The sequence below is a fragment of the Symphalangus syndactylus genome, chromosome 6 (assembly GCF_028878055.3).
Source record: "Symphalangus syndactylus isolate Jambi chromosome 6, NHGRI_mSymSyn1-v2.1_pri, whole genome shotgun sequence".
Lineage (NCBI taxonomy): Eukaryota > Metazoa > Chordata > Mammalia > Primates > Hylobatidae > Symphalangus > Symphalangus syndactylus.
The window spans coordinates 73794231-73813337 of record NC_072428.2 but is presented as its reverse complement, the minus strand read 5'-3'; the positions used below and the strand labels follow the sequence as shown (position 1 = coordinate 73813337).

Here is a 19107-nt window from a genome sequence, read left to right as displayed (position 1 = left end):
AGCAACTCAGGAGGCTGAGAATCGCTTGAACCCAAGAGGTGGAGGTTGCAGTGAGCCCATGACAGGCATCTGTATTTCCAGCCTGGGAGATAGAGGGAGTCACAGCCTCAAAAAAATAAAATAAATAATCTAGGCAAGAAGCAAAAAAAAAAAAGAAGAAGAATTTGTTCAGCTAAAAATTATTTGCATCAAAACAAACTTCTTCAAAGATTTTCCAGTCTAAGTTTACATTTTATGATGCTACTTTGGAATGCATGCAAGGGCCATTGAAACCAAGAACTATAATTGAGTGTATATGTCAGTAAGACAATTCAGTACACTCTTATAACTAATATATTTTAGACATTTACAAAAATCAGCAATTTTTAGTAACTGATGATCCAGACCATATTTTGTATTATTTGCTTTGCATAAAATGTCTACAATACAAAAATCCACAAAGATCTAAAGTACAAAAGAGATTGTGAGTCGAGTGGGTGGGGAAGGCGCAATGAATAGACAGTAATGATAAAGAGTTTTGGGTTTCATTTTGGGGTATATAAAATTTCCAGGAATCAGGCAGTTATGGTTCTTCACAACTCTTTATTAAAAAATTTAGGAAACAAATGTATAATTTCAATGTGGTTATCCCATTTCATACTCAGATAATAATTTTGTTTCCTCAAGTTACAGTGAGCTCAAAGATGCTCACACATTGTCCTACTGTCTCACATGAGGTCTTGAGTTTGGAAGTTTTTCGGGCCAGAGAGCTCACTAAGAAATCATAATGAAACCTGACTTTCATGGGGAACCAATACAAATGAAAGGTGTCAAAAGGGAAGACAAAGAGGAAGGGAAAAAGCTGTATATGAGGGAACCTTTTGAAACATCATAAAAGCTCACAACTGTGTTGTCATAATCCAGAAACACCCCAACCTGACCCAAAGGTCTTTGCACATAGTGAGTTAAGGGAAGAAAGATGTTGGAGAGGCTATAAAGGTTGTTTCTCTTTGAAGAAAATAGAAAAAATGCTTCCTCCAAAAAAGGAATGTGATTTGTGTTTGCTGTCCTGGAATCTTTACAGACTCCCAGAATCCAGTTGAAGGAGTGGGTTACATCCACTTCCCAGTAATGCCTGCCGGAGGAGAAGGCCTGAGCTCCCCATGCTGCAAAGTTCTCTGCTCTCTGGCACTCCCCGGGCGCACCATCATGGTCATCTCCAAATATCACATTTCTCACATCCTCAGAAAGACTCATATAGTGACTTGCCCTTTCCTTACTCAGAGGATCATCCACTGCAAGAAGAACAAAAGTCAGGTCAAGGAGTTACGTGGGGGTCAAATGTTATCTGCCCAGGTACTGGCTTTATTTGTACCTCCTGTAAGTGACAGAATACAGGGAGCAAAAAGACTTTGGAGACTCTCATCTATGAAGATCAAGGGTTATTATGACTTCTACAGCACAGGAGAATCCTTAAAATCACACAGAAAAACAAATAAACATATCATCAATTGTGTGAATCAGCGATTTAATGTCTGGCTTTGCATGATTTGTTTCAAGATATATGTAACATTCTTTATTTAGTAGAAAATGCCACTTGCATTGTTTGTATTCAATATAAATAACAAATAGACTTCACGCTGCTATGATGCTCTTATTTAATGGGATATAAAATGTGCCTGTTCCTTTATTTTTCTTTTTTTTTTTTTTTTTTTGAGAATCTCACTCTGCTGCCCAGGCTGGAGTGCAGTGGTGTGATCTCAGCTCACTGCAGCCTCCTGGGCTCAAGCAATTCTGCTTCCTCAGCCTCCCGAGTAGCTGGGATTACAGGCATGTGACACCATGCCCAGCTAATTTTTGTATTTTTAGTATAGATGGGGTTTTGCCATGTTGGCCAGGCTGGTTTCCAACCGTTGACCTCAGGTGATATGCTCGCCTCAACCTTAGAGGATTACAGGCATGAGCCACTCTGCCAGGCCTTACCTCCTCCATTTTTAAACATCAAAATATGATGGACTTCTATACATGTGCAGTTTAGAAGTTTCTGAAAATAATGATCATGTTCTGCTTTTACATGACCTGGTCAGCCACTGCTTCATTCAGTCTAATCCTGGTTTTAGCCCTCTGTTGTCTAATGGCTGCCTTACAAGTTTGGGCCGTTTTCATAGAAAGAATCCTCAGCTTCCAGTTGTTGTGAAATGTATCTTACAACAGTAAAGTTGTTCTGTTTATGGAAGTTTTAGTTATTTGCTTGGTCAAAGCTTTCTAATTTTTATGATAAATATTATTTCTACAATATATGATAAATTCACAGAAATTAAAACTATAATGGGAAATGGCTCCACCAAGGAATCCCCTAAACAGAAATTGAGGCTGTACTGCCAAGCAGCTGGCTCTTACCTCTGAATTTGTTGAGCATCTCTAGCACTCCGGTGATGTGCCAGGAAGTGAGTTCTGGGTTCACTGGCTGGGGCTTTTCCATTTGCACCAACTCTGTCCTGCAAAGAACAACCTCGGTTACACTTTTAGGCCCAGGGATAATCACACAGTCATACAAATGTTTCAGATTTTCATCCAAGATATTTCTTGAGAAATCTCCCTTTTTTGTTAAATTCAGTATACGTTTTATTCAACTATATTGTGGATATAGCAATGTTACTTTTATCTAAATTTAACATGTTCAAGCCCAGTTTCTCCATTCTCTCATACATGATCCTAATTGAAAATTACTGAGTGTCATTTCCTCCCTCTCCCCCTCTGGCCTCTTCAAAGCATACAGATATCCTGGGATTCTTGCTGAGAGAAGAAAACTCAGCCAAAGCCTTTGCGACCTCAGTAGGTAGTTGTCACCAGTGATGCAGTCAGGGTCTTACAGGGAATGCCCACTGGCACTAAAGGTTTTGAACTTTTGTTCAAACCAAAGGAGTCTATTTTCAGCCTGTCAGCTCTCGTGCTGAGGGTCCTGAGGCAGCCATTCCCTTCTTAGATTCTGCCTACAACAGGGGAGTGCAGAGATGGAACAGGGCCTGGCTATTGATGTCCCTGGGAACAAATCCTCCCTCCCTTTCCTGTCCTTAGGGCATTTCCCTCCTTCCTCTCTTTTTCACCTCTCGCTTCTCTAGAATAGGAGACTCCTTTGTGATAACTCAGAGTAAACTTCTTCTTAAGATTTGCTGGGGCAGGGCTGGAGAAGACGGGGGTGAGTGGGTAGAAGAAAATCCAGAATGGCACACTGCTGTTACATATATTTTCATTCAGCCAGATAAGAAGGAAACTTCTGAGACAGAGAATCTTAAGGTCCCAGGTTCTCCTTTGAAACCAAAATGGAACACAGCCACAGATCGATGCTAAATACCTCAAAACATGTAGTTGACCCTTAAGCAACAAGGGTTTGAAATTTGGGGGTCCACTTATAAGTGGATTTTTTTCAATGAAAGTTTCACCTAGCTTTCCTGCCTCTCCTGCCTCCCACTCCATTTCTTTTGTTTCTGCCTCTGCCTCTGCTGAGACACTGTCTTCTCTTCCTCCTCCTCTTCAGCCTACTCAATGTGAAGACAGTGAAGATGAAGACCCTTATGGTGATCAACTTCTTAATGAGTAATAAGTATATTTTCCCTTCCTTATAATTTTCTCAATTATATTTTTTTCTCCAGCTTACTTTATTGTTAGGATATAGCATATAATCCATATAACATACAATATATGTTAATTGACTGTTTACAGTATCAACAGGCTTCCAGTCAATAAAAGGTCAATCATAATTTGGTTTTGGAAAAGTCAGAAGTTATATTTGGGTTTTCAACTATGTGGAATTGCATGAAGGTAGTTAGTGAACCTAATCTCCACCTTTTTCAATGGTACATTGACTTTCAAGGGTACATTGACTTTATCAATAAGGGAATGACTTTCTCAGAAATCAAAGTTCATTAGTGTAACTCACCATTCCAGAATGTTTTCCAAGTCCTGCAGAGAAAAACACAAGTACTTAATCATGAGAATTCTGTCCTACTTTCCCTAGTATTCTTTGTTGTTTTTCTGGGTTAACAAGATAGGTTTATTGAAACACCTCTAAGGAACCATCCAAGGCTGTGTTAATAACAGAACCTCAGCTGAACCATGGTGGGCTTCCTCAGTGGGCACTAGGAATGAAGGAGCTGAGAATAAGACTGTGGAGTGATGTACCTGGCTATCTAGGTTCTCAGTCACTCATTTCCCAGGCTTAATCCCAAGAAGTGAGGATGTACTGGGGAACTTAAATTGAGTTTTATTTACAAAGCTAATATTCTCTTGGCCTAGCATTTGGTTGATTTTGGATAACATTTCTTTGTGGCTAGTACTCCTGATTATACCGAAGAGGATTTTGTCCTATGTGATCTACCAAAATGGCAAAAATCTCCCAAAGATTACCAGAATATGCAAAAATAAGTCACAGGACAAACGCAATGACAGAGTCAAGGAGCATGTGTCACTTATCTGAGAGTAGTTACATTTGCAGGTAGCATATGAATGTCCTGGCAGCATTTCCCAACAAAGTCTTCCTGACTCTGGATGATGGACGCTCCCTCCTCACCTGGAGCAGCTTCACATCAGGCATGTTGCACATCTCCCACAGCTCTCTGTACATGTCTTCCGTCTGTTTTATATGTTGGGTTATTCTTACTTCACTGTCTAGGAGTTGTCGAACAATCTCTTCTGCTTCTCTGTCCATTGTCTCCAGATGGCGTTGCTCCTCCTCCAGGAGAAATTGGTGCAACTTCTGATATTGATATCTGATCATCCCTTTCCTGAGGGCCACATAGTCCTGCAGAGATGCTCAGTTAAAAGAATTGCATCTCCTCACTCTCAACAAAACACTTAACACTTCAACTGTTATTCTCCTAGGATATGCAAGCAGTAAACTCATAAGCTCTGTGTCTCATACTTGGAAAGGTTCTTGAAGATCTGCTAGTCTCCTCTACCCATCCTTTCTTCATGTTCCTCCTAGTCTCCCTTCCTGTATAAATCAGTACCTCAAAAAGGCTCAAGATCCCTTCCTGTGATGCTTCTAGAGGATTCTTACTTCATTGTCTTTTTTACCTGGTTCTTCTTAATTTTCTCTTGTTCCTTTGCCTGATTATTCTAAACATTTTTAAATATTTCAGTATGCACTCTACTGCCGAGTTTTTAAAGAAATTACTTCAGGGTGTTTTTTGTCCCCACTATTTTCTCTATTTCTCTCCTCACCTTCACAGCAAAACTTTAAACTACTCAATGTGAATACAATGCTTTAAACAACTCAATGCTATCCTATTCTCAGTGCCTTGGAAGTTTTATCTAAACCCTCAAGGTTACATCAGGAATAACTATCATGCCCTGTTTATTTCATCTACATGTACATACTAGTATTTTTTGCACCAGCTCCTGTTGGCCTGTATAATGATAATTGCTGATATATTATTTGAAACCACTGTTTTGTTTTTTTCTGGGAAGAGGACACTGCTATTTTCTAACTGGTAAGCAGAATTCAGCTAAGAAGTCTAAGCTAGCATTGTGCCAATCTACATTAAAAATATAAAACCTTTTTATCCCTACCGTTAATGAATGGATTTTGCTAATTTCCTGATTTAGATTGGTTTGCATTTCTTGAGTGCTCCTCCATAAAGGATTCATTTTCTTTAGAAGTTTCTCCTGCAAAATAGACATGACCTTTAGTAGCAGATAAGACATTACTGGATGTGTTATTCCCTTTTTATGAGAAAAGCTTGTTTTTGAGAGAATAGTAAATTTGAGTTCCCCTGAAGTAGTCAGAGTTTTACAAGTTAACTTAATTTGATTCTAATATGTGGAATATCAGAAGTAACAGAAACATATAGTAGAGAGTTTCAGGAGACCCAACAGCTAATCAATTTTTTAAGAAATTGGATTTCATATATCCTGGCTCTGGAGAAGTCAAGCTTGCAGCAAAAGCAACCCGTGTTCCCAGGGGTTCCAAAAATTCAACGTTTACATAAATACAATGAAAAATTGTTATTTCTTATTCAAGACAATGTTTTTGCTCAGAATGAGTTCAGACCATCAGAGTATTTTCATATTTTGAAATGGTGACTACGCAAGCTATGAAAATACTCAGCAACAATTAATCAATTTTTACTTAAAACAAAAAGGAAAGTAAACACTCGATTTTTTTTTTTTTTTGACACAGAGTCTTCCTCTGTCGCCCAGGCTGGAGTGCAGTGGTGTGATCTTTGCTCACTGTGAGCTCTGCCTCCCAAGGTTCACGCCATTCTCCTGCCTCAGCCTCCTGAGTAGCTGGGATTACAGGCGCCCACCACCACGCCCTGCTAATTTTTTTGTATTTTTAGTAGAGACGGTGATTCACCCTGTTAGCCAGGATGATCTTGATGTCCTGACCTCGTGATCCGCCCACCTCAGCCTCCCAAAGTGCTGGGATTACAGGCGTGAGCCACCATGCCTGGCCCGAATTTTTTCTTTAAAGAATCCAGAGATGTAATTAATGGAAGCATGACCACCAATTTATCTTTATTCCCTGTGTTTCTCCACAGTGATCAAAGTCCCTACTTCCTGGGAGTCTTTACCAGTTGATGGGGTCTATTTGAACACTTTTCAAATCCAGTCTGCTCGTTGAAGATTTGAAAAGGACTACAAACATGACCTTTACAACAAGAGTTTTCCAATTAATCCTACACATTTAACACTTACACGACAACATGTAGTATACTACAAATCTACAGTAAGCAAAGCCGCATGGTACTGGCGTCAAAATAGACAAGTAAACCAGCGGAACAGATCAGAGAACCCGGAAACTGTTACACCTCTCTACAGCCAACTGAATTTTGACAAAAGTAGTAACAGTATTTATTGGGGAAAGGACAGTCTTTTCAATTAACACTACTGGCAAAACTGGATATTTACGTGCAGGGAATAAAAGTACACCCTCACCTCTCACCCTATGCCAAAATCAACTCAAAATAGATTGAAAACTTTAATGTAAAACCTGAAAGAACAAATCTACTAGAAGAGAACAAAGGAGAGATGCTCCAGGACATTAATCTGAGAAAAAATTGTATGAATAAAATCACAAAAAGCTAGTCCACAAAAGCAAAAATCAACAACTGGAATGATATTAAACTGCAAAGCTTCTGCACAGCAAAGGAAACAATCAATGTAGTGAAAACACAACTGACAGAATGAGAAAAAATATTTACCAACTATTCACTGGACGGGAGATTGATATCCTAAATATACAAGGAAGTCAAATAACTCAATAGCAAATTAAAAAGAAGAAAAAAAATAACCCCAAACAACCCAATTAAAAAATGGGCAAATGATCTGAACAGAAATTAACATATGCCAATTTACAAAATAAAATTGAAGTGGAAAAAGGCTAGTCCGTATATGTAACATATTGAAAATTGTAAGCTCTTTTTGGAATCCATAATTACACAAATACAGTGGAATTATAGCTGCTAAGACATAACATGTCAAATAATGCATAAGGTAATATAATACAAAATGGGGGCTAGGCATAGTGCAGCGTGACTCTAATCCTGGCATTGAGGAGGCCAAGGTATGAGGATGGATTCGGGTCAGCAGTTCTAAACCAGCCTGCGCATCTTATTGACATCTCATCTCTACTAAAAATTCTTTTAAAAATAATGCTGGCATGATGGCACATGCTTATAGTCTCAGCTACTCAGGAGACTGTGGCGGCAGGATTGCTTGAGCCCAGGAGGTTCAGGGTGCAGTGAGCCATGATAGTGCCACTTCAGTTCAGCCTAGGTGACAGAGTTGAGATCCTATCTCAAAAAAAAAAAACCCAGTCAAATAACTCGATATAGCACAAACCAATATATTATAAATACTCTCATTACAGATATTTTAAACAATGATGTTATTTCAAATAACTGGGTAAGCTACTCGTTTGCTTAGACAAGATGTAAATGTCCTGGCCAGTGAGTTTGAAGTATTTTTATAAGAAAAATTAAGCATGAAGGGCCTTAGTACAAATGTCATACACACCAGAATCTGCGACGTATTGTCTCAAGTCTAGAAGATTCGTAGATATCCATGTCAGCAGCAACACTGAGCTCACCAAAGCCCAGGCTCCACAGATTCACTCTGACATCTCTGGAGAAGTCTTCTCTGGACAACTCTGCTTTTTAAGTGATTAGACTCACCTAAGAACACTCCCACTTCCTGGGATTGGCTACTGTCTGGAGAAAGAAGTGGAAATGGAAGATTAGCTTACACAGAAGGGTGTAACACTGGGGAAGGGTGTAACATGGGGTGATTGGATTTATCAAGTATAGACAATCATGCATAGGGGATTATAGTTCAACAGAAGGTAGAGGATTTTGGAGTGAGATGCAAGAATCTTAAGCTGACATAGGTAGTTCACAGACATTAAAACTGAAACTATTTCATTGAGTAATGTTTTATTTCACAAACAATGCCCTCACAATTAAAAACAATTGCTTTATTATTTTGAACTGAAATGTATCATCTATATTTCCATTAAAGATTTTTTATTTATTCTTCAACAAGTATATACTAATGACAATGAACTAGGTATTAGAAATAAATTATATTAAAATATAATAGACAATTTCAGTCCTGCTAGAACATACAGCTTAGTGAATGAGATGTATCATAATTAAAGAATCACACAAGTAAATATACAATTAGAACTATAAGCTCAATAAATGAGCAGTACGTGTTTTGAGGGTCTGTAGTAGGAGGGAGGTGCTGAATGCAAGTTTACACAGGGCTTTCATGAAGATATGAGAGCATTGAGATTGTCTTCCCTATTTTATGACTATTTTCAATGGTGAATTTATGCAAAAATAAAATATGTGTTTTTGATTTTACACCACGGTGTATAATTTCAAATTAGATACTTTACATAAGTATATATGTATGGACATGTAGAAGATGTACAGCATGTATAGTTATATTAAAACATGATGCAATGTCATAAATCATTATTTAAACAATAATTATGTGTATAATTATCTTTAACAAAGTACATTCAGAAAACTAATTTTGAATAGAGTTTGGTGACTCCTGTCTGTAATTCCAGCTACTTGGACAGCTGGGCAAAAGGGTCACTTGACTCTAGGAATTCCAGGTTTCCCCAGGCAACATAGGGTGACACCTGTCTCTAAAAAAAAAATGTTTTTACCCAGGCCTGGAAGCAAGCACATGTAGTTCTGGCTAATCAGGAGGACCAGGCAGGAAGATCACTTGAGCCTAGGTGTTTGAGGCTGCAATGAGCTATGATCATGCACTGCACTTTGCCCTGAGTGACAGAGGGACAACTTGTCTAAACAAAGGAAAGAAAAAAATGAAAGAAAAACAAAGTTTTAAGTTAGAAAGTGTTGCTTTTTCCCTGTTCTCTAGAAGAACTTGTTTAAAAGTGTGTTATTTCTTTCTAAAATGCTTTGAAAATTTCGCTGAAAGAGATCACTGGAGTTTTCTTTGTGAGTTTTGCTTTTTAAATAATACAGGGAATTTTAAGAATCCAAATCATATCTTTCATTTTGCTATGTTCTCTTCCGTCTGTTTTAGTCAGCTGTTTTTCAGGAAATTTTCTCCTGTCATCAAAATTGTCAAATGTATAGGCATAAATTGTTCTTAAAATATTCATACTGGCTTATTGATATCTGGATGACCTATGAGTTTGCCTGTTTATTCTTGATTTGAACTCCCCCTCTCCATTGTTTAAATGAATCTCATTTGGAATTTACTAATTTAATTTGTCTATTTAAAGAGCCTACTTTTGAATTTGTTGATTTATCTTTTGCATGCTTTTTAATCAATTTTCTGCAATTTCTCTAATTTTTTTTTTAGTTTTTTAATGGGAATTTGCTTGAATTTTTCTGGCTGTTTGCAACAGACCTTTCTTTGTTAATAACAGATGCATTTAATGATGTACATTGTTTTGTTAGCATTGTCTTAAATACATTTCAAAAGTTTTTTGTTTTGTATTTTGAATAGTATTTAAGTAAACATACTTTCTTCATTGTTTTTCTTTAGTGCATGTATTTTCAGGGAAACTATAAAGTAGAGGGGAGGGAATGCATTTTTCTTATGATATTTAAAACAATTAGAAACAATTGAAATTAATTTTAATAAAACATTATAACCCAATATATCCAAAATGTTTTCAATGTAATAAACATTACAAATATTAGTGAGATATTTTATATATTTTTTCTGAGACAGGGTCTGGCTTTGTCACCCAGGCTGGAGTGCAGTCGCTGGATCCTGTCTAGCTGCAGTGTCAACCCCCCGGGCTATAGCAATCTTCCCACCTCAGCTTCCCCAGTACCTGGGACTACAGGTTCATGCCACCATGCTCCGCTAATTTTTATTTTTTTGGAGACACGAGTTTTTGCAACGTTGCCTAGGCTTTTCTCAAACTCCTTTCCTGTGTCCACCTCTCAATGTGCTGCGATGACAGGCTTGAACAATAATGTTCATACATTTTAGGAAGAAAGTCCTAAGCCTACTTAGGTTTTTTAAAAAAAGGGTAGATTGGAATTTACTTTCTCTAAACTCAATAGTTTCTAGAACTATGAATTAGAGTCAAGTATTAAAGGCCCCAGGAAGACAATTTTAGAAGAAAAGTTTTCAAAGTGAGCCAAGCTAGATGCTTTATAATGGAGCATTCACTGGATATGTCTTGGCATCCTAATGGCCAATGCTGAGGGTTTTGATTTGTTTTAATAATGTGAAAGACTGAACTTTGTTACATGTACATTGTGTAGAATTTCCAAAGTTAGAAACTTTTCTTAAAAAACACTTGACTACATTCATTTTATTTATGTATTTTTTGAAAAATTTAAACTATGCATGGATACACCCTTAATAGAAGATTAGGTTTCTGCAGTTTCAAAGGCAAAACCTAGTCCTTTTGATTGGCTCAATTTAATTGTATAATTGCTGTATCAATTAAAATTAAAAAAACTTCTACATATACATTCCAATGATAGACAACTAAATCAGTTATCTGATGTCATTATACAATGTTACATTTTTTTTTTTCTTTTGAGATGGAGTCTGGCTCTTTCACCCAGGCTGGAGTGAAGTGGCAGGATCTCAGCTCAATGCAACCTCCACCCCAGGGGTTCAAGCAAATCTCCTGCTGGGATTACAGGTGCCTGCCACCATGCCCAGCTAATTTTTGTATTTTTAGTAGAGAGGGGGTTTCACCATGTTTGCCAGGCTGATCTCGAACTCCTGACCTCAGGTAATCCACCCGCCTGGGCCTCCCAATGTGCTGGGATTACAGGCATGAGCTGCCACAGCGGCCTGATGCTACCTTTTTAAGTCCACATAAAGTGACTTTATAATTATCTTTTTATGACTCCTTATTAAAACCTAAAATATATGAACAGCAATTTTGTTTTCTACTTTTATCTACAATACTAGATTTTCCATAATTTTTAAAGAGCAGAAGACTTTTTTTTTTTTTTTGAAATGTAGTCTCGCTCTGTTGCCCAGGCTGAATTGCAGTGGCACCATCAGGGTTCACTGCATCCTCTGCCTCCCAGGTTCAGGTGATTCTCCTGCCACAGCCTCCTGAGTAGCTGGGACTACAGGTCTGTGCAACTATGCCAGGCTAATTTTTGTATTTTTATTAGATATAGGGTTTTGCCATGTGGGTCAGACTTGTCTTGAACTCCTGATCTCAAGGGATCCACTCACCCCGGCTTCCCAAAGTGTTGGGACTGAGCCACCACGCCCAGACTGGATTGGTTTTTAAGAACTTGATTTATACGTGTTTAGTTTTAAAGAATGACTTTTGGTGTTTTTAAACTTTTTAAAGTCAAAAACATTTCACAAGAAACTGGTGAACTTAAATGACATTGAAGATAATTTACTATTACTTAACAGAGAGGTCATCTTTGGAGAATGGGTTATGGGTGTAAAACTGAAAAATAGATTTGTATCCTGAGATTAGTATTCTGAAGCTCTATCTCTAGTGACTTAGAGAAATTCTCAAATCACCAAATGCAGTAAATAAATGAATATAAAGGTAAGTGTCTCATTCATTTCTCTAAAGCATTTTCTGAACTCCCAGAATTACAAAAAACATCGAAGACTCAAATATTTTCCTGAAATGGGTCAGAATGGGAGGTAGCTACTTAGCCTATGGGCGCTTTCAACTCTGACTCAGCAAATTATAGGTATTAACTTTCTCTGTGGCCTACTCCTCACACCCTCCTAACCCATTCTTGCTCAATATTCTTCTTAACTCTGCATCTAGGTTTGCTATCATATTACCATCCAAATAATAATTGATTTGGATGTATTTACATAATACAAAGTTCTTTAAGTAACTAATAACATTTACTTAGCATTAATTGGTCCCTTTCTATGTATGAAGCACTGTTGTAGTTGCTGATACCTACAATATTTTTTACAGACTTTAAAATACATCGGCATACTCAGTGTGAAATCATTTTTGTGTGTGCTTGTTATTTAGGTCACAATATAAAATACATACTGCTAGAATTCTAATAAAAACATACTGCATCCCAGCACTTTGGGAGGCCGAGGCGGGCGGATCACGAGGTCAGGAGATCGAGACCACGGTGAAACCACGGTGAAACCCCGTCTCTACTAAAAATACAAAAAATTAGCCGGGCGTGGTGGCGGGCGCCTGTAGTCCCAGCTACTCAGAGGCTGAGGCAGGAGAATGGCGTGAACCCGGGAGGCGGAGCTTGCAGTGAGCCGAGATTGTGCCACTGCACTCTAGCCTGGGCGACAGAGCGAGACTCCGTCTCAAAAAAAAAAAAAAAACAAACATACTGCACAGGAATGATGAGATAGCATTTAAATCGAGAAAGTTCAGCTTAACAGGGTCCTATTACTAGTGCATCCTGTTAGCCAAACAACATTCAACATCATAATTGGCACATCAGTAACAAGCTCTTAACTGAGACGAGGTTAGAAATATGTATTTTTATTTTATAAATAATCTCTGAAAAAGCCTTCTTAAGCACAAATGTCATTTATTATGGTATGTTGTCTTTTTCAATTTTTTACTTTCGAACAATATTCTCAAATATATTTAGAAAATGGTTTCAAGGCAAAATATTTCATTAATGCTCATCGTTTGGAAAAAAAAAACCCAACTGGAATACAAGCACATGAATTTATGTTTATTTTTGAACTGTGGATTATCATGGTATTTAATCTACTTACTACAAAAAATTTTTGAAAATAGTAATTGATATAACTTGAGACTTTTCATCGAAATTTGAAGAGATCTAACAACATGCATAATGAATTTGAGTTGGAAAAAATGTGTAATACAAGTAACAACAAAAATGCATTTTCCATTCCTACCTGGAGAAAAAAAAGATGAAAAACCACACAGGTTGAGCACCACTAATCAAAATATCTAAAAATCCAAAATGCTCCAAAATCTCAAATGTTTTGAGCTGTGAAATGTCACCAAAAGTGAAATATCCCACATGTGACCTCATGTGAGAAGTTACAGTCAAAACATATTCTCAGTGGACAAAAGACTCTCCCAGCCCATTCAGTTGCAATATAGCTTTCTGTGTCCACCTAGATGCCCCCAGGCAAGAGCACTCACAAAGGATAATAAAATGGCATGTGTACACAAACTTTGCTTGATGAATAAAATTATTTAAAATATTGTCTAAAATTATCTTTAGCCTATCTGTATAAGGTGTATACGAAACATAAATTTTGTGTTTACACTTGGGTTGATACACAAGATATATTATGTATATGCAAATATTCTGCCATCCACAAATATCCAAAATCTGAAATTCTTCTGGCCCTAACATTGTGAATAAGAAATAGTCAACTTGTATTACATGGTTTTTATAATGCATTTATTTGAAAATGTGACTGAAATCTGTGGACGAAATTTTACAAACATCAGTTTAAGCCAAATAGCATTATTTTGTATAGCAGAAGGGGATACACTGGGTTTATTTCTCCACAGCATCCAAGTAGAACGTGACAGGGGTAAAGAGGAAAGATTTCTATATGTAGTACTCATGATCCTTTGGGCTTAGGATTGGTGAAGACACAAGACATGCTATCCTTACATTCTGCTCTGTTCCTTGGAAATTTTATAAACAACACTTACTGTTGTTTATAGTTGTTTATGGATTCCAGTGAAGGGAAATGGCTAAGTCCATGAGCACCATTAGAACTGGCAGGGTTCAGGAAAGTATGTGACAACTCTACTCCACAGTACTCATTTTTCTTTACTGTGCTAGGAAAGATGAATGGAAAACAAATTTGGCAATGTAATGTCTGAGAACAGGATACACAGCCAGATATGGGAAGAATAAAAGACAAGAATCTTGTGTCTACTGAATCTAGAGAAGAAAATGTTCTGTTAACTCTTTGCTATGAAAATGCTTTGAGGCTGGGAACAGTGGCTCACACCTGTAATCCCAGTGCCTTGGAAGGTTGAAGCAGGAGGATTGTTTGAGTCCAGGAGTTTGAGACCAGCCAGAACAGCCTAAGAAGACCATATCTCCACAAACAATTTAAAAACGAACCTGAAGTGGGGATGTCTGCCTGTAGTCAGAGCTACTCAGTAGGCCGAGGTTGAGGATCGCTTGAGCCTAGGAGGTTGAGGCTGCAGTAGCTATGATCCAGCAACTGCACTATAGTCTGGGTGACAGAGTGAGACACTGTCTGTAAGAAAATAAAAAGAATAGAAAAGGAAAAACATGATTGAAATCTAAAACCTAGGGTGCTGTTTGTAATTGTTGCCTCCATTATTTTCTTAAGGAAGAAAACCTATTTGATTCTGATTTTTACAGCCTAATGATAATGTAGCAATACTCAAGAACTGAATGTTTCATTCATCAGAGAAGGAAACTTCAGAATGTAGGCTGAACCTCACCTGAACACACAAATCATATGTGCTTCTGTGGCTCTAAGTGACACAATACATTGAGAGATTTGAGGATTTATGGAGTTGACCGCATGGGATGGATCCCTGAATCCATCCCATGCAGGAAACAGGACCATAAAAAGATTGCTTACTACAGTGCGCGGTGGCTCATGCCTGTAATCCCAGCACTTTGGGAGGCTAAGGAGGGCGGATCAAGAGGTCAGGAGATCGAGACCATCCTGTCTAACACAGTGTAATCCCGTCTCTACTAAAAATACAAAAAAATTAGCTGGGCATGGTGGTGGGCCCCTGTAGTCCCAGCTACTCGGGAGGCTGAGGCAGGAGAATGGAGTGAATGCGGGAGGTGGAGCTTGCAGTAAGCCAAGATCACGCTGCCACTGCACTCCAGCCTGGGCGACAGAGTGAGACTCGGTCTCAACAACAACAACAAAAAATGCTTACCTTTTATGTGCTCATATATAAAACTGAGACAATGCTATACATATTGCATATTTTCTGTGGAGATTAGGAACAATGTGTGCATGGAGACAGCGCAGTAACTGGTACATCATAGCCCATGTATCACATTGTCCTCTTCCTTTTTCTAACATATTTCTCTCCACTCAAATAGACAAGAGGTTTCTTATTTTTTTTTTTTTTGAGACAGAGTCTCGCTCTGTCACCCAGGCTGGAGTGCAGTGGCACAATCTCGGCTCACTGCAAGCTCCACCTCCCGGGTTCACGCCATTCTCATGCCTCAGCCTCTCCGAGTAGCTGGGACTACAGGTGCCCGCCACCACGCCTGGCTAATTTTTTGTATTTTTAGTAGAGACGGGGTTTCACCCTGGTCTCGATCTCCCGACCTTGTGATCCGCCCCCCTCGGCCTCCCAAAGTGCTGGGATTACAAGCGTGAGCCACCATGTCTGGCCAATAAGAGATTTCAAGAGAAAATGACTGGGGTTTGTAGAAAAATAGATAATAAATGGGTAAAACAATTGAGAAGAAATGCAAAAAAATGTGTTAAAGGAAAGATAGCCCTGGACATTCAGGATGCAGAAAGCAAAATATAACTTTTTGGAAAATTAATAAATTTTGTTAGCATGAGAAAAACTATGCAGAATTCTCTCCATGTGTGCAAATAAAACAAACAAAATGTCAAAGGAGTTATAATACCTAGGATTTAAGTGGTATTTATCATATAATGGCATTTTTATAAAAATTAAAAAAATTCCAGAATTAAATAAAGTCAGATTTCTACATATGTTAAGGAAGCAGAAATAGATCACCAACTTTCATACAAAGATTTTCCAATGAGTTTTAGAACCCAGATGAATAAAAGAGTCTATTATCAGATTCTCAAAAATAGATTTGTAACTCAACAGAAAACTTTGTGGTAGAGGTAGGTTTCAGATGCTAGAATGAAAACAGTCTCATGTACAAAAAAGTATCTTTTCTATTAAAGGGAGAAGCACTGGGAAATAAGGAAATATTCCAAATTGGCTGGAGTGTCCTTTATCCACATCATGGATTGCTCTTGCGTATGCCCACCTCTACTCTGTCTTCTGGATTGGGTAGGACTTTTGGAACCTACATAATGTCAACTCTAAAGAGAATTACTTTCTTCTATTCGTTTCATGGTCTGAGACTCAAGTAGGAAAATAGGTTGTTTCCTTGATAATGCCACAGTAGACAGAGGTAGGTCTGTAATTGAAAGCTCCTAATTTCCAGTGCTCTAGGCTTCAGCCGCCTAAAGCTGAGTGTTTGAATAAGTGAATGATGTGGTGCAAAAAGTGGTTGAAATAAAATCAGAAGCTACCTACCTTCCTTTCTCTCCTTGCCCTAATTCCTTCCTGATACACAGCATCATCAGACCTTGTAATGGAGTACCAGGGCCCCACCACAGAGCTCCAGAATTTCAGCAGAGTGTCCGCAGGATCCAGTCCATGAACTGAGGGTTTCATAAGTTTCCCACTCTGCAGTCCAGGACTGAGCCAGCAGGGCCCCCACACACAACCAGTGCAGATCTTACTTCTATGTGGACACTTTGATTAATTACTTAGATTTATTGAGGTACAGAAAGTGCATACAGGGTGGTCAGTCAGTTGGTGGTCTTGGACAGTAAACTGACAACAGAACAAGAAAATCTATTGTTCAAATCCTTGTATTTAATGAAATATAAACTCTGGATGATTTTATGATGTGTCTACTTGAGTATATGTACATACAAAGAGGGAAATGAGGGCAGTAGCCATTTTGTGGCATAGACATACCTCATTATTCTTCAATGAAACACTTACTTAGGACCTGCTGGAAAGGCATTTTGCAGATGCAAGCAAAGGTCCTAATCCTGTGACTAGGAAGTGTACCCAAGTAAGCCTGACTTCATCAGTGAAAGTCCTCTAAGAAATACATAGGCATTCCTTGAACAACATTTTAAACAGCAAATGGGACTCTAATCTTCCAACTGCCCGCTGTTGACTTTAAACCAAAGCTTTGATTCATGACCACTGGGATCCAGCCAGCAGGGGATTTCTTTTCCTGATGGACTGTACCCAGGCTCTCACATTTGCTTAAGCAGCCCCCACAATTGTGTAAGCCAAATCTTTGCACTTAATACATATGTGAATCTCCCTAACTATACGTACATCTTATGGGTTCTGTTTTTGTCTTTGAACCTTGACAGACATGGGTCTGATAGACTTGTCTTCACTGTTTTGACAGTCTTTACCATAAGTCTTCTGGACCATTGGCAAATAATTCCTCTGTCAGAAGATATTTGAGTAGTCCCTTCTGAAATCTCTTTTTAAAAAAATAATTTGCATATAACAACAAAAAGATTTGGTATAGAAAGAAAAATACAGTCCATCCCTATCATTTAGATTCTGTATTTGTGAATTTGCCTATATCCTAGAGGTTATGTATAATCCCCAAAATAATTCCCATGGTGCACTTCTAGTCATTGTAGGACATCATTCACTATGTGGAGAGTGGCATTAAAATAATAACTCATCTTTCACCCAAGAGACTGGTGAAGTTTTGTAAATTCAATGAGAGGTCTCAGGTTAGTGAGTTTATTTGGTTTATCGGGGATTTCTCTTAGAGTGGTAGAAAACAGAAAACAAAAAGGAAAGTTTTATCTTCCATTGTACTTCTCTGGAAATATCCTATAAATGTGCTAAAGCAGCATTTAAGCTAGATGAGGTGGTTTACACCTGTACTCTTAGCACTTTGGAAGGCCGAGACCGGAGGACCCCTTGAAGCCAAGAGTTGAAGAACAGCCTGGGCTACAGAGTCATACACTGACTTTCCCAAAAATTTCAACAAAAAAAATTAGCCGGGTGATATAGTGTGAGCCTAAATTCTTAGCTACTTGGAAGGCTGAAGCAGTAGGATTACTTGGAATTCAAGGCTTCAGGGAGCTATGATTATGCCACTGCACTGCAGAAGGAGACCCTTTCTCTAGAATAAATAAATGTGCGCTGAGAGGAATGCCTGTATCATGGAAGAAACTCAATAAACAGTATAAAATGCATCTTAGTTAATTTCTAGCCTATGTATGCTCTGACAGGATTTATGTTACATATGATTCATTCAGGCACTGGTGTTCAGAACGAAAGTGTGATGATAATTTAATCAGAGCTGCAAAGGTGTGTTCTAAATAGTGCATAAACCTAATCATCTTTGTCTCCAACTTTCTGAATGCTCTAAATACCTGTAAAGAGGTGGGTGTGGTCTTCACAGATTCTTATAAAAGGACGCAGAAGAGACAAGCTCAGTTTTCTCTGAAGGAGAAGGACTGCACTTAGAACTGCATTTTGGTGACCTCTGAAATTCAGTACTGAAGTTGAATGAGCTTCTGATCTTGAGGAGAACTTGACGAAATTATTTTTGGAAGAATCGTTGTGGTAACCATTAAAAGAACTCAGGGGTGAGTGAAACATATTGATAAAATTATATCATCTTTCCTTTACACAATAATAAATTACAGTGTTAAACATATCTCATTATCTTAAATCTGCACAATGATACCATTTGTAACTCATGTTCTTACTATAGATTTTATGAATTATAAGGACACTGTTGTTATTTTGTGTTTTCTCTGATTGTTTAATATAGTTCTGAAGAACTTAAAATATCTAGTGTTTGCTGCAACAGATATGTATGCATAATGAATATATGGAGTTGATACATATATGTACACATAGGTGTGTGTATATGTGTGTAATGAGTG

At 38.0% G+C, this 19107-nt stretch overlaps 1 pseudogene; it reads right to left on the bottom strand.

The window, feature by feature from the left end:
- Positions 1-780: 780 nt before the first annotated feature.
- The window catches only part of LOC129485349 (tripartite motif-containing protein 64C-like), a 109125-nt pseudogene continuing 90798 nt past the window's right edge, over positions 781-19107 (bottom strand).